This window comes from Chenopodium quinoa, unplaced genomic scaffold (genome assembly GCF_001683475.1).
Source record: "Chenopodium quinoa cultivar QQ74 unplaced genomic scaffold, ASM168347v1, whole genome shotgun sequence".
Lineage (NCBI taxonomy): Eukaryota > Viridiplantae > Streptophyta > Magnoliopsida > Caryophyllales > Amaranthaceae > Chenopodium > Chenopodium quinoa.
This window is the reverse complement of record NW_018745614.1, coordinates 1-15,979: the sequence shown is the minus strand read 5'-3', so window position 1 is coordinate 15,979 and position 15,979 is coordinate 1. Positions and strand designations below refer to the sequence as shown.

Sequence of the window (15,979 nt, the reverse complement as noted above, 5' to 3'; positions counted from 1 at the left end):
CCCTTCGGGGCAGAACAATCTTTGTAAGTACATTTTGAACTAATGACAGGCCTTGGAGCCGCCATTTATATAAAATTTACAACTGTTTATCCTTTCAAAATTTTCTTTGTTCTATCTACTCTTTGAGGGTTTTTTATTCAGCCTCGTCTGAAGCCTTCGCCTTCGGGTAACTGGGTTTCAGATTGCTGACAAAACCTGTCTTTTTAAAGAACACCGGTCTTTCAGCTGAAGTCAAACTTCAGTAAGACTTGTTCTCCAAAGACATGAGTCCATGGACAATTCTGGGATATTGCCTTAACTGAGCCTTGTATCCCAGAGAGCCATTATCCGAAACATTGCCTTAAGTTGGCCCTGTGTTTCGGGTATCCATTTTTCAAAGATAGCCAGAAAATCAAGGATAACAGCAACAGTTGAAAATTTTTAAACCAGCCTCGTCTGAAACCTTCGCCTTCGGGTAACTGGGTTTCAGATGGCTTACAAAACTCAGTCTTTTTAAAGAACACTGGTCTTTCAGCTGAAGTCAAACTTCAGTAAGACTTGTTCTCCAAAGACATGAGTCCATGGACAATTCTGGGATATTGCCTTAACTGAGCCTTGTATCCCAGAGAGCCATTATCCGAAACATTGCCTTAAGTTGGCCCTGTGTTTCGGGTATCCATTTTTCAAAGATAGACAGAAAATCAAGGATAACAGCCTTTTTAAATCAGCCTCGTCTGAAACCTTCGCCTTCGGGTAACTGGGTTTCAGATGGCTTACAAAACTCAGTCTTTTTAAAGAACACTGGTCTTTCAGCTGAAATCAAACATCAGTAAGACATGTTCTCCAAAGACATGAGTCCATGGACAATCCTGGGATATTGCCTTAACTGAGCCTTGTATCCCAGAGAGCCATTATCCGAAACATTGCCTTAAGTTGGCCCTGTGTTTCGGATATACGTCTTCTTTAAGAACGCTGGTCTTTCAGCTGAAGTCAAATTTCAGTAAGACTTGTTCTAAAGAGGTTAGTCCCAGAAAGCTAATATCCCAAGCATTGCCTTCAGTTGGCCCTGTGTTTCGGATATCCAACTTTCAGACAGTCAACCTTCAGTAAGACTTGTATCCCAGAAGCATTACCTTAAGTTGGCCCTGTGTTTCGGATATCTATTTTGAAGAAGTTCAGAAATTGCTTATTCAACTAAAGTCATACTTCAATTTCTGTGGGGGCAAGAAGCACGCAGTGCAGCTATGTTCGGCAGAGTTGAAGAAAAGAAACAGTAAAGCATTCAAAAATAAAGCAACTGAAGAAAAAATATTGAGCTACAAGTTCAATAATTCAGTATCGGCAGCCGCCCACAAGCGGAAAATAACAGCTGCCGAAATACGTACATAAGCAAAAAAATAAAACTGCTGTACGACAAGGCAAGCTGAAGCAAAAAAACAAGGCAAAAAACTCAGAAAGCGGCAAGTCTAAAGTTAAGCACATGATGAACCGCAAGATTCTGAAGACGACTGCCCGAGTTCCTATGCTTCAGCCGGAGGATCAGACTGATCAGCGTTGAGTCCCATGGTGGCCTCAGCCCCAGCAGCAGAAGAGGCGGGCTTTGCACTTTGCCGAGCCTCCCTTTCCCTCTGCTCAGCTTCCAACTCCAGTCTTTCAGCTTCCTCTTCGGCTTCCTCAGCCTTAAGAATTTCAGCTTCAGCTGGAGTTGCATACTTCATGTGAGGGTCTTCGGGATTCTGGACCCACTCAGCACATTTAGACCAGTCCAGCTTCGGCTCAGCATGAAGGCAGAGTCTTCGGCATACTCGGAATCCGTTTCTGAAACCCATCTCATATTCCTCTTGGGTATAAACACGGACCTTGAGTGAAGCCTCAGCATCAGCCAGCTTCTTCTGGGTCTCCTCCAAGTCTTCCTTGGATTTCTTCAGCTGTTCAGCGACTTTGGAGGAGGACCCCTTCAGCTCATTCAGCTCTTGCTGAATTTGGAAAGCCTTTGTCTGAGCTTGGGCCACTTCAACTTTCTGGATCAGCAGTTGATCCTCAGCCTCTTGGAATTTAGCTCTTTGAGCTTCAGCAGCAGCAGCAGCCTCTGAGAGTTGGACGTCTTTGGCCAAGAGCAACTCTTCAGCAGCCATTCGGCTGGCTTCAAGAGCCTCTAGACGCTGCTGCACTTCAGCTTGTGCAGCAGTTCCTTCTTGAATTCGGCTCTCAATAGCAGCCTTGAATTTGGAGACGTCCACTCCCATATGCTCCTGGAGGAATTTTTCCCCTTCCATCAGTGGGGGAAAAACCTCCATCTCCATAGCATCGCAGAAGGTTTTCAGAGCTTCGGCAGCTTTTTTACCGTACTCCTCAACCTCCTGCTGCTTCTCTTCAGCTGCTGCTTGCTTCAGCTTAGCAAGCTTAACTTCCTCTTCAGCCACCTTCCTTTCGTGCACAGCAGCGTCTACCCTATCTTGTAGGGTATCAATCAGCTCTACAGTGAGAGTCTGATTGTGCACGAACTGAAAACAGGAAGACAAAAAAAAAATAAGTAATAAAAAAAAAATAGAGCTGAATTTCGGAGGAAATGAAGGAAAATTACCTGCATCATCAGCAGTTGGTTAGACCTGGCTGGGTCAGGAACTGATCTACTGGATTCGCCCATCCCAGCAGTGGCCTTCAGCGACCAGATCCTTGCCCTGTCTACTTCGGACATGCCAGCAAAACTGCCGAAGTAGGCTTCAGCTCCTTCTCGGTTTTGACCCCATATGAGGTCCCAGATGTGATCTGGGATTGGAATTCGGGGGGCCGAGAAACCCATTTCTCCAGAATGCAGAGTCTGGAAAGAAGGGAAGGACGACGATGGAGCTTGATTAGCTTTGGTTGTCTCAGCATCGTCCTTCTCAGAGGAGTCAAGTACTATGACCTCCTCTTCTTCAGGGGTGAGGACGAAGGCCTCAACCTCTCTTGCGATATCTGCCGTGAAGCCTTCAGCACTTGACATCACGGCATCTTTATTTCCGTGCTCAGCAGCACTCTCCTTGATTTCTTCTTGGACCCCTCCCTTAGGTTCGGGAGTCCTCTGATCCACCTCCATCTCAGGAGGTGGCGGAGGGGTCTTTTGAGGAGATTGGGGTGTTGGCTGGGGAACCCTCGGCGATCCATTGCCTTCCTCAGGTTCCCTTATTGCGACGCCGATGGTCATCGGCCTCTGCTGAAAGTCATGAGGGCCGATGATGGCCATCCTTCGGCGCCTTTTCAGAAGGGGCTGCTCGTCCATATCTGAGTCTGAAGACTCTTGTATTTGATCTTCGGGACGAACAGGAGCTTTGCCTTCTCTGTGTCTGTTACTCTCTTCAGACTGTAACAGACAGGGGGGAAGAAGAGTGTGAGTAAAAAAAAAAAAAAAAAAAAAAAGAAAAGAAAAAAGTTGTCTGAAAGCTCACCGAGGTTTTCAGCAAAGCCTCGTCTTCTTCAGCTGCTCTAGCTGCAGCTTCGGCTTCAGCAGCTCTGGAGGACCCTTCTCCTCCTTCACAAGCCTCAAGTACCCGTGCAACCTCTTCGGCTGTGCGGGCAGCTTCAGCTTCTTCGTTCAGCAGCTGAAACCAAGGGTCTCTCTTCTTCCACCAAGGCTTCTGCCTCTGATACAGAGCGACAGCCTCAATTTGGAAGTGGGAAGAGTCCAGATGAACTTCCCTATGCCTCGGCTCAGTGATAGACGGGGCCCGTTCAGTTACAACTCGCTCTCGGTTAACACCAAGACGAGCGTAGTTAATACCAACGTTGGTCTCGTCTCGCTCTGAAAAAAGGAAAGGGAAAAAGTTTAGCTCAGATATGTTGGCACAGCATAAAAAAGCAAAGCGAGAGAAGAAAAAGAGGTAGTTAAAAATCCTCGGCCCCAGCCGAAGAAGCTTACCATCCTTAAACTTTCGGCTGAGGCCAACAGCTGCTAGCATATTCTCTTGGAAAACGTAATGCGTATCGGGGAGCCAAGTCTCCGGGATATGCTGCATTCGACCACTCCCCCCCGGGTTCGGCAGCTTGCCGAAGATATGTTGCTGATCCAGGTTCGGATCCGCCCCGTTATCTGCGGGGGGACCTAGACTTCCCATTTCGGGATCAGGCTCAGCTAAGTACCGGGGAGCGCTGAAGACGCAAGGGTGGCCCGGATCTGTGGGTGCCCTAACCCAAATCCATTGACCTCTCCAGTCCTTGTCTGAAGAGTCATTTGGCCACATGGTCAAGTATTGGGGCCGGGACTCAATCCGATACCACCCAGAACCATGGCTTCCGTGCCCACTCTGAATATTTGGCACTAGCCGATGGAGCTTTCTGAAGCAGTGCAGGTTCGGCACGTATCTGAAGAACTTGCAGACCCATAAGTATGTCATCACCCTTCGGATGCTGGTGGGGGTTAGCTGACATAGGGAAATGTTGTAATGGATCAGCAAGTCTCGGACGAAAACGTCCAAAGGGAACCTCAGCCCATACTGAAGCTGTCTCGTGTACACCCCCACATACCCCGGGGGTGGACGATGGATTCTATCGGATGCTGAGGGCATTCGGCACCAATATCCATCAGCTTCAAAAATGCCGTAGTGCAACTCAATTTGCTCAGCAAATCGATATTGATCGGCGTTCTCTACCCACCATGAGTAGGGGCGGTTCTTTATCATGGCCGAAGCGACTTCGGCATTCTCCCACTCTGAAAACCCAGGGAGGATATCCCAAAGGACAGCGGGGATTTCATCGTCCCGTCCAGAAGCACTCGGCTCATCCGTTCTTTGAGGAGGAGCCGAGGAAAGGGGAGTCGCCCTAATCCCTTCAGCAGGGACAGACTCCGGCCTTTGACCATTCCAGGTCCCAATCCTATTCCTAGGATCGGGAATCGGCCTTGCTCTTCTTGGAGCACGGGCTCTACCTCTAACTCCTCTTGCCATGGATTATTTCGAAGTGAAAAGTCGAAAGAAAGGGGGAAGGAGTTCGAATTCGAAGAAAAATAAACTGAAATCAAAGGAATTTACCTTAATCTGAAGCGAAAGTTGCCGATTTACGAGTTCGTAGTGGCAAGTCTCAGTTTCTAAGCTCAATGCTCGGGGAGTTTGCGAAGTTTTGACACGGATTCTCGGTTTCTCTCTCGAAGAATTCTGGGTTTGTGTTGGTGAATAAGTGAGGAGAATGACGCGCCTCTGTTTATATCTCCAGGTACGGGATACGAAGAGTCTGTGCTTTAATTTCTCTTAAGTACCCACTAAGTAACCATTAAACACATGTCTTGTGATTAAACTGCCCATTATCCGTCCAACTTCCGCAAATCATTAACCGTTGTTATCTCATTAATTACGGTTTAAATTCAAATTTTTGGATCAATTAAATCATTTACTTCCCTCCTTTTCTGAGTTAAATCAAACCCGACCCGTCATTCTTCCAAATCGGGTCTGGGGGGCAAGTTGTTTGGGTCCAATTTAGTCAAAATTGGGCCGGAGCACTAAATGATCCAATTAAAAGCCCAAGGTCAAGGTTCAACTCTCCAATTGCTCAAAAGTCAAAAGTCAGCCCACAAAGTAAGCCAATTGGGCTAAAGCCCAACCTCTCCAAATATGATGAGGTATAAAAGCCCTCATATTAACACATTCAAGAGGACATCTCATAACATCATATACACTATCAGACACAACAACACATGCATCATCACATACATTATCTCATACACGGATTATTCCAACTCATATGCTCATTCTTGCATTGAGAAATACTCCACAAAAGCCTCAAGCTACAAACTCTCTTGCATAGTGTCTTCCTTTTTACACATTGTACTGACTTTAGCATCGGAGGGGCCTTCCTCGGAAACACCCCCGAGGCTAGTTTACGTGTGTTAACTGTGCAGGAAACCTTCGGCCCAACACAGCTTGGATCGAATCCAGTCTTCTCCATTTTAGTGGACCTTCGGCAAGGTCCCATTGTTTTCAACCGAAACAATTATTATTTTTTTTTCAAAAAAAAAAAATCATAGTTATTTTAACAATACCATTTTATTAATTAATTAAAAAAGGGCTTGGGGAAATAAGTCAAATAACAACATGAATGATATAGAAATATAGACTACTCCCCTGAAATTATGGTTTCTTATTGTAATTGGGTAACCCTAATCTTATACAAACGAAGTTTATCTTTATTTTATACAATTATTTTGGTTAAATAAAATTAGTTTAGACGTTGGAGATTGTTTAGGAGAAAAATCTTGAAAATTGCTTAGAGTTATATAGTGGACCGACCACGCACCCACGTAATTATGATTTTGATAACGACTTAAACGGTTGTTAACAATGAATATTTTATTTTTGATATAATAAAAAAAAAAAAAAAAAAATTCCTTTTTGCCTTTTTACATTCTTCATTAAATCATTGGTGTGCGTACGTGTATGAGTTTTGGCAGGCGGTAGGGGAATAAAGAATCAATGGCTTTGATAGGAAGCAAAAATACAATATGTTTTGCAACTTTTATCTCATGAAGATTAGTTAAAAAGAATATGCATGTTGTTGAGTTCTTTAAATTTAATCAACATAAATCTCTTCTTCTGTTATTATTAATGGTTAATCTAACTACTGGTTAAATAAATAAATTTTTGTTACAAATATATACACTCCCAAAGGTATACAATTAGATAGGCTAAGTAGAATTGCGCAATTCAATCTACCTCCTTAATACTCTCCGTCATGAAAAAGTTTTTGACCGTACATGAGCTAGCTCTCAATCTCAATATCATATATGGGGATAAAAACTACATTTATCGTTGTATAATATATTAAGGGCCCGTTCAATTCAGCTTAATATTATTTCAGTTCAGTTGAATTCAGTTTAGCTCCTAATTTCCTTCTCTCATAAAATATTCATTTCAGTTTAGTTCAGTTCACTTTAGTTCAGGGCCTGTTCTCATTGACTGAACTGAACTGAACTGAGCTGAGCTGAACTGAACTGAAATGAATATTTTATAAGAGAAGGAAATTAGGAGTTGAACTGAGCTGAACTGAACTGAAATGAGTTGAACTGAACTGAATTTCAATGTAAGAGAACAGGCCCTCAGTTCGGTTCAACTCCTAATTTCCTTCTCTCATAAAATATTCATTTTAGATTAGTTTAGTTCAGTTTAGTTTAGTTCAGTTCAACTTTAATCAGTTGAGATCAGTTTAGCTACAAGCCTACAATCAGTTTGGTCAATTCAGTTCAGTTCAGTTCAATTAAGCTGAGTCCAGTGAATATGAACAGGCCCTAAGTTTAGATCACATCTATTGACTTAGTGCTTGGTTCAAATATTATTCTGTATATCTTTGAGACACTTTAAGCAATTACTTCGTACTTAGTTTTAGAGTTTACATTAATATGACAGTAGAATATGTAATCCGGCCATAAACCTTAAACGCAAACTAAGTCTCATTCTTCCAATCTTTCAATATAGGATAATTTATATTTATTTATTTTTTATTAATCCAATCGTACACGACAAATATATACGACGTATACGACCACGAATTACTCCCTATGTATCAATTTTGGTCTAAATTGGGCTATAGTCAGTCCGTAAGTCCTCTTCTCTAAGACTATAACTATATAAGCTAACACAAAGTTGCTTATTATTTAGCCAACCGAATAATTTCGTCTTTTGTTGACTAGAGTTGTTCACATCTTTATGTTGTCACCTACATATAAATATATATAAATAATTATTGTTCAAATAAAAACAAAATAAATATGTATATATATACACGCCTCAAACCAACCACTGTTATCACAATCACTTAAGAAAGAAAGCAAATTAAATTTCTTAAGCTAGCTTTCTTGCTTCGTATTACAAAGTTTATATACCACCTTTTACCATAATAAAAATGGCTTCCACATCAAAAAATTCTAGTTTTAAGCTTCGGTGTTGCATGTTTTTAGTACTAATTGGTGCAGCTACGGCTCAATTATCATCAAATTTCTATTCAAGCTCATGCCCAAATGCGCTCTCCACAATCCAATCCGCGGTTCAAGCTGCTGTGAAGAATGAGTCTCGTATGGAGCATCCTTGCTTCGACTTCATTTCCATGATTGCTTTGTTAACGTAAGTCGATATTCAACACTTATTCCATTTACACCATATTTTGTTTTTTGTTTTTTGGTACATGCAATATTAATTTCATTCTTCTAATTAAGTCTATAGTTGATCAATGATCATTTTTCATGCAATTCTAAACGCTAAATTTTCCTTTTGGTGTGATGATACAATCATATCATTATTATATAAATACAATAATTCAAAGAATCATTATTATTAAAATTCAGTACTTCAAAGAAGTATTACGATTTATTAAGACATAAATGGTTTATATACTACTAGATTATATACTTAATACAAATTCAGTATTACAATAAAAAAGTATTAAATTTGATTAAGACATATATGGACAATATGGTTAAAGTATATTGTTTGTACATGACACATTGAAATGAATTATTGGAAAAACTGTGACTGAAGAATTAATTATTGTTAGCCAACTGAAATCCCACAAAATGTTAAAAGAATCAAGAATTTCACCCCCTTTTTTTTTTTTTTTTTTTTTTTTTTTTTTTTTTTTTTGTTATTACTCCAATTCAGTGTATACTTACATATTTTTGAATAGTTAATAGTTGTCATTTAATACTTACGTATTGAATAGTGATGGATAACAAATATAGTAATATTACACGTTTAATTATCTATTTAAGTATTTTATATACATGCATGTGCGGTAGGATAATGTTCATTAGAAGAGAATTATACTTTCTCTTTAATTTGACGGCCATCTTTTTTTGAAACAAAATATATGTTTATTTTTTCTACTTGTGGATGAACAATAGGGATGTGATGCATCAATTCTACTCGATGATACTACTAATTTCACCGGAGAAAAAAACAGCCGGGCCAAATGCAAACTCAATGAGAGGTTATGAAGTAATTGACACGATAAAATCACAAGTTGAGAGTGTATGTGCCGGTGTTGTATCTTGTGCTGATATATTAGCTGTGGCCGCTAGAGACTCCGTGGTTGCGGTAAGACTTTTATAAATGTATGTTAAAAAGGAAAGTGATGACATACTTGATCTAATTATATTTTCAACTTTTGTTCCCTAATTTCAGCTAGGTGGACAAAGTTGGACTGTACAATTAGGAAGAAGAGATTCGACAACAGCAAGTCAAAGTGCAGCAAATGCAAATGTTCCAGCCCCAACTTTGAATCTTTCCCAACTCATTACATTCTTCTCCAACAAAGGCTTTACCACCCAAGAATTAGTGGCTTTATCCGGTATTTATTCATTTTATAACACATTACTTTCTTACATTCTTTGTAATTGGTCTAGTACAATATATATTAGTCACATATTTTAGATTCTTTTTTATAAATAATATTTTTTCATGAACACATAACCTATACAAACTGTACTTATTACAAAGTAATTTAATAAAATGCTAAAGGTTAAGGCATAAATAGTAGACCGTCACACTATTATAATAGTATGTAAGTAAAAATTTATATTAGGAAGTTTCTTTGCGTGGCTTATAATACTAACACGCATGCAACTCTATGGTATTAATCTTATCTATCGATCCAACATGCATGGGTAATGAGTGTAATAATATTACTTCTTAATATATAAACCTATATCATTAGAGCCTGTTATCATACGTTGAAATTCAGTTTAGTTCAGCTCAGTTCAGTTCAGTTCAGTTCAGCTCCTAATTTCCTTCTCTTATAAAATATTCAGTTCAGCTCAGCTGACTTCAGTCAATCAAAACAGGCCTAAGTCTTTTTTTTTTTTTTTTGACTAATGTGTTTTATTTTTGCATGATATTGTAGGTGCTCACACTCTAGGGCAAGCAAGATGCACTAGTTTCCGAACACGAATCTACAACGAGACTAACATAAACTCCACACTTGCAACATCTCTACAAGCAAATTGCCCTAGTAATGGAGGCGACAACAACCTATCACCTCTCGATACAACAAGCCCTACAACATTCGACAATGCATACTTCACCCTCTTGTTGACCCAACAAGGTCTTCTTCACTCCGACCAACAATTGTTTAGTGGGAATGGTGGAACAACTGACTCTCAAGTCTCATCTTATAGTTCGAGTTCTTCGACATTCTTCACGGATTTCGCCAATGCAATGGTGAAGATGGGTAACATGAGTGTTCTTACGGGCACAAGTGGAGAAATTAGAACTAATTGTAGGAAGACTAACTGATTTAAAATTTATGTTTAAGCTCAAAAAAAAAAAAAAAAATATAAGGAAAGAGCTAAGAGTTTTAATGTTGTGCTTGATATATATATATTTTTCTTAAGAAAATAGAAAATATTGGGGTGATTTACAATCTTTGTAAGGATTACTGAATTGTGATATAATTTTAATGTAATTATTGTCAAGCTTCATTTTAGTAAAGATTGGTTAGTTTTTGTGAAGATTATTTTGCATGTTAACTCTTGGTATTATAAATTGATTGTGGTCCAACTAGTTTGGTATGTTACTATTGTAGCTAACTACATACAAAGGCCCATTTATAGCACCATTTTATTGGGCTAAGTGATAAAGGCTACATGCATCATCATGAAAAGTTGGGACACTACAAGTGCAAAAACCAAGTGATTTTTTTTTATATAATGAAAGGCCCAATCAATACTCTTTAGTGTTTCCAATAGTTCAAAAAGTTTGTAGAAATTAACTAATACTCCCCATTCTTTTTTTTAAATGTACTCCTTTTGTTTCGTCACAATACTTTTCTTTTAAGTCATTTTTATTAGCAACTTTTTGATTTAGCGGGTCATACCTTGTGACAAGGGTTACCCGAGGGGTTATCCGAATTATTCAGTCAGGGATTACTCGAGTTACTCATTCAGGGGTTACGCAAGTTACTCGGTCAAGATTTACTCAAAAGACTTGGTTAGGGGTTACTCAAGTTACTCTGTCAGGGGTTATTTAAGGAGCTTGGTCAGGGGTTTACTCGAGGGTTCATGTTGAGTCCCTTAGGTTTTGATTGATAGTTTTGAATGATGACAAACAGCTAAGGGAAACAGGTCCTTGAAAGTGTTCGATACAGTTAGGGAACCAGCTAACATAGAACACTGTTTCCCCAGACAAGTTATTACTTACATGAGTTTTCTTATTGAACTAACTTGTCTTTATACAGGGAACAGTTATATGATAAAAGTGTTATGTACTGGTAGGGAACCAGTATGTACTGTTTCCATGGTTGCTACGTGGTACAGCAGTCACTTACTTTATGTTGTGCATTAACCATGTTACATGTGCAGTAGTTTGAGTTGATTCCAAGACTTGGAGCATAGAAGCCTTTCGAAGATATTTCGAAGAAAGATTGTTTGCTCATAATAGAAGTATTCAAGGAAGATTCAAGTCTTGAAGATTACATGAAGAAAAGACGATTTATGCTTTAATATGTTATCTAGGTTTTCATGTAATATGCTCCGTAGTATGCTTGCATGTTTGGGTTATATAAGTGCTTAAAAGTATATTGAAGTATGATATGAAATCTGGTACAAAGTTGGAACAGGTTTCATAACATGTTTCAATTCAGGGAACCAGGTCGGGGAACCAGGTTCACTGTACGAAATATTCGAGCTGCCGTTTTGGAAAAAGATTTTACAAAAAGATTTTTTCGAAAAGATTATTTTGAAAATATTTTGTGCAGCTGGAAATAAGATGAAATATTCTTGGTTACCTAAAAACTAGGAGTATTTATCTTAATTGATTCTATCTTTGTGATTAAATCAAATAAGATAAATACTTTCCTAAAATTACAATATATCTTATTCTCTAAGATTGTGTGATTTAAGGAAACTAGGTTTTAGGAATCTAAGCTTATATAAACTCATCTTATTTCACATATTTCGTGTGCCTCTCCAGAAATTAAAAGAGCAATTATTTGAGAGCATATACTTAAGCACTAATCCCATTCATCAAGTCATATACAAGAGCATTCTAGTACTTAAACTTTTTCTCTTAATTAGCTTCGTAGAAGTGAGATCAAAGGGGAGTTCTTGATTCTTGTATTGAGTCTTTAACAAAGGGGTTAAAGGCTGGGTGAGTGTTTGTGAGTTCAAACACATTGGGCTTACGAGTGTAAGTCGAGAGCACACTCGGAGTAGAGTGTGGGGTTTGCTGGTTCCCGGAGTAGGGAACAGCAGAGTGTTCTTTGTCTTTGTTTTTCGGAGTAGATTAATAAAGAACTTAGGATAGGAGGACGTAGGCCTGAGTTGGCTGAACCTCGTTAAATTTGTTGTGTTCTTTATTGCTTTGTTTTATTTCGTTAAATTTGTTGTCTTCTTTATTGCTTATTTATATTCCGCTGCGTACGGGAACCAGCACAACTGGTTCCTCACACATAATCCGAAAAGAAGCAAAATTAGCCAACGATTACTTAACACTCAATTCACCCCCCCCCCCTCTTGAGTGCCCATTGAACCTTCAATTGGTATCAGAGCCTAAGCTTCTCGAAAGAGTAACATCTAGAGGAGTTAAGAATGAGTACTCAAGAATTAAGTGCAATCGGTTATGACAACAAGTCACCCAAGTTTAATGGAAATAATTATGCTTGGTGGAAGAACAGGATCCAGAATGTTATCATGGGTATTGATTATGAATGCTGGCTCGTAGTTAAAAATGGTCCTAATATCATTCTCAAGACAGATGTTGAGGGGAACCAGGTTCCCAAGAAAGATAGCGAATTGGTCACTGCTGATTACAAGTTGCTGGAGAAGAATGCTAAGGCAATGTCAATACTACAACAAGCAATAGGTGAGACCGAAACAAATCGTATATCTGGCTGCAGTAGTGCTAAGGAGATATGGGACACCCTTAAACTTGCGTTTGAGGGAACCAGTGAGGTAAAAACGGTCTAAAATTGATTTAATCATGTCTAAATATGAATTGTTTGCCATGAATAAAAATGAAAAAATCAATGATTGCTTTCGTAGGTTTATGACTATTGTAAATGATCTTAGATCTCTTGGTAAAAATTTATCTGACGAGGATCTTGTGAGAAAATTATTGCGTAGTTTAACAGATGCATGGACAGCCAAGGTAACAGCAGTATACGAAGCAAAGGATCTGTCTACCTTGTCTCTGGAACAGCTGATTGGTTCCCTTATGACTCATGAGATGCTGATTGACTCTAAGTCTGAGAAGGAACAGCAAGAGGCATGGCGCTTAAGGGAACAGTAGAAGATGATGAAGATGAAATTAGCATGATTGCAAAAAGATTTGAGAGATCTCTTCGAGATCAAAGAAAGAATTTCAAAGGTAAGCATTTTAAAAAACTATAAAAAATCTAACTCTAATTCTTCTTCTACAGGATGTTTCAAGTGTGGAGAAAAAGGACATCTTATTCGAGATTGTCCTAAGTGGAATGACAAAACAGTCTAAATCCGGAGATAAACAAGCATACAAGAATGCCATGATAGCTTCCATGTGGGGAGACTCTGACTCAGGGTCAGATGAAGAAGAAGGATCACCCAACTCAGATGTTTGCCTAACTGCCTTTACAAACATCAAGGAAAACAGCACTGGTCCAGGAACCAGAGGGGGAACCAGTACATTCAACAAATGCTTTATGGCAAAGAAGGATGTACTACATGAACGCAAGGTAAGCTTAGAGCAAATTAGAGAAGATATGCATGAATATGATAGAGAAAATATGCTTGCTTGTATTGATTCCTTACTAGATGAATGCTATAAACTAAGTGAAACATACATAACTTGCAAAAGAGAATTAAAGAAAAAACGTGGTGAATGTAATATTGCTATTGCTAGTTGTGATCATCTAGAAGGAGTCTGTTATGAACTAAAAAATCAAGTAGCAGAACTAGAGGTTGAATTGGACAAGTGTAAAGTGGAACTAGAAAAGGAAAGATCGTTTGAACCAATTGATGGTGAAGAGGATCTGACCTCCTGGTTCCCTAGAGACTTATCAACCACTAGTGATACTCTTGATTTTTCAGTAGCTATAAGTAAAGCAAATTCGTGTACTAGAACTTCCTTGTTGAAGGCCTTTGAAACATTGGCTTACAACCTGGAAAACTCTCACAAGGAAATTGCTTCACTTAAAGCTGCACAGTTCACTGTTTCCCCTACAGGTACCAGTGTAGATGTCAGTAATACGATTGATAAGTATGAAAGTAATATTTGTGATTTGCATGCGGAAATCAATCAACTGAAAAAGGACAAGCAACCAGTGGTTGTTGACATGTCTATTGACTCTATGGTTTCAAAGCTTAATCTACAATTCGAAGCTTTAAAAAGTAACTTTGATTTTCTTAAAGAGAAAAACGAATTGTTAACTAAAACACTTGAAACCAGAGAAAAAGAACTTAATGATTAGTCATAGACATGTGGACAAATTATTGAATGCTCAAGAATCCTTAAATTACCTGACTTCATCAAGAGGAAACAGAGGAAAAGTTGGTCTTGGTTATACTAGACAGAGAACCAGGACTAACTGGTCTCCCAGAGAAACCACCTGGATCAAAGAATATCAACGAGGCAAGTATGTCATGACTAAAGAGATGCATGTGTGTTTTCATTGTGGTAAAAATGGACATAAGATACATGAATGTCCAGCTAAGAAAATTAGTGCTAATAAGAACAGCAAGGGTGTAAAAATATGTGTGGAGAAGAAGGATCAACAAGATGTTAATGTTGTTGAAAAGGGACCCAAGTATGTTTGGGTTCCTAAAACTAATGTTTGATTTGCTCTTGCAGGCTAGAGTGAAGGGAGACACCTATTGGTATTTGGACAGTGGTTGCTCAAGACACATGTCCGGGGATAAAGATCAATTCCTTTCACTAGTGGCCTTTGATGGGAAGTGTCACCTTTGGGGATAACAGCAAGGGAACCATCACTGGTTTAGGTAAGGTTGGTAAGACACTTTCTAACGCAATAGATGATGTTTATTATGTTGAAGGCTTGCAACATAATCTCTTGAGTATTTCTCAATTATGTGACAAAGGTAATATAGTTGAGTTTCAAGCCAACCTATGTCACATAGTTAACTCACAAACAGGGAGAACTTGTATGTGAGGGAACCAGGAAGCATGATGTTTACATCACCTTCTTAGATAAAATCCCTCAAGACAAGTCCATCTGTTTGAGAGCTGTTTCTGACAATAATCAATGGATTTGGCATAAGAGGTTTGGACATGCTAGCCTAACACTTCTAAACAAACTTAAAACACGTGACGTAGGCCTTCCTAACATTAAGTATGAAGCTGATAAAGTTTGTTCTGAATGTGTAAGGGGGAAACAGGTCAAAATTTCTTTTAAGTCTAAAACTGTTTTGAGTACCAGCAGACCCTTCGAACTTGTACACATTGATTTGTGTGGTCCCATGAGAGTACAAAGTCGAAGAGGTCATAGATATGTCTGTGTTATGGTTGATGATTATTCTAGGTACACTTGGGTAATGATGTTACACACAAAGGATGAAACGTTTGAAGAATGGGTAACATTGGTGAAACAAGTGGAGAACCAGCTCACCCACAAGCTGGTCTCGGTAAGATCAGACCATGGTACTGAATTTGATAATGCTAACTTATTGATTATTGTAGGAACATGGAGTTAATCACAACTTCTCAGCCCCTAGAACACCTCAACAAAATGGTGTTGTAGAAAGGAAGAATAGAACTCTTGAGGAGATGGCGAGGACGATGCTCATTGAGAGTGGTCTCCCAAAGAGTTTTTGGGGAGAAGCTGTTGACACTGCTTGCTATATATTGAATAGAGGTCTCATTAGACCAAAGTTAAATAAGACTCCCTATGAACTGCTTAAAGGTCGAAAGCCCAACATTACATATTTTCGCATTTTTGGATGTAAATGTTATGTGCATAATAATGGGAAGGACCAGCTTGATAAATTTGATCCTAGAAGTGATGAGGGAATCTTCCTTGGATACTCTTCTCACAGCAAAGCATATAGAGTCTTTAA

The 15,979-nt window shown here is 39.0% G+C and overlaps 1 pseudogene; it reads left to right on the top strand.

Moving 5' to 3' along the window:
- The first annotated feature begins 7,708 nt into the window (after positions 1-7,708).
- On the top strand, positions 7,709-10,424 carry LOC110716561 (annotated as a pseudogene).
- Positions 10,425-15,979: the final 5,555 nt, after the last annotated feature.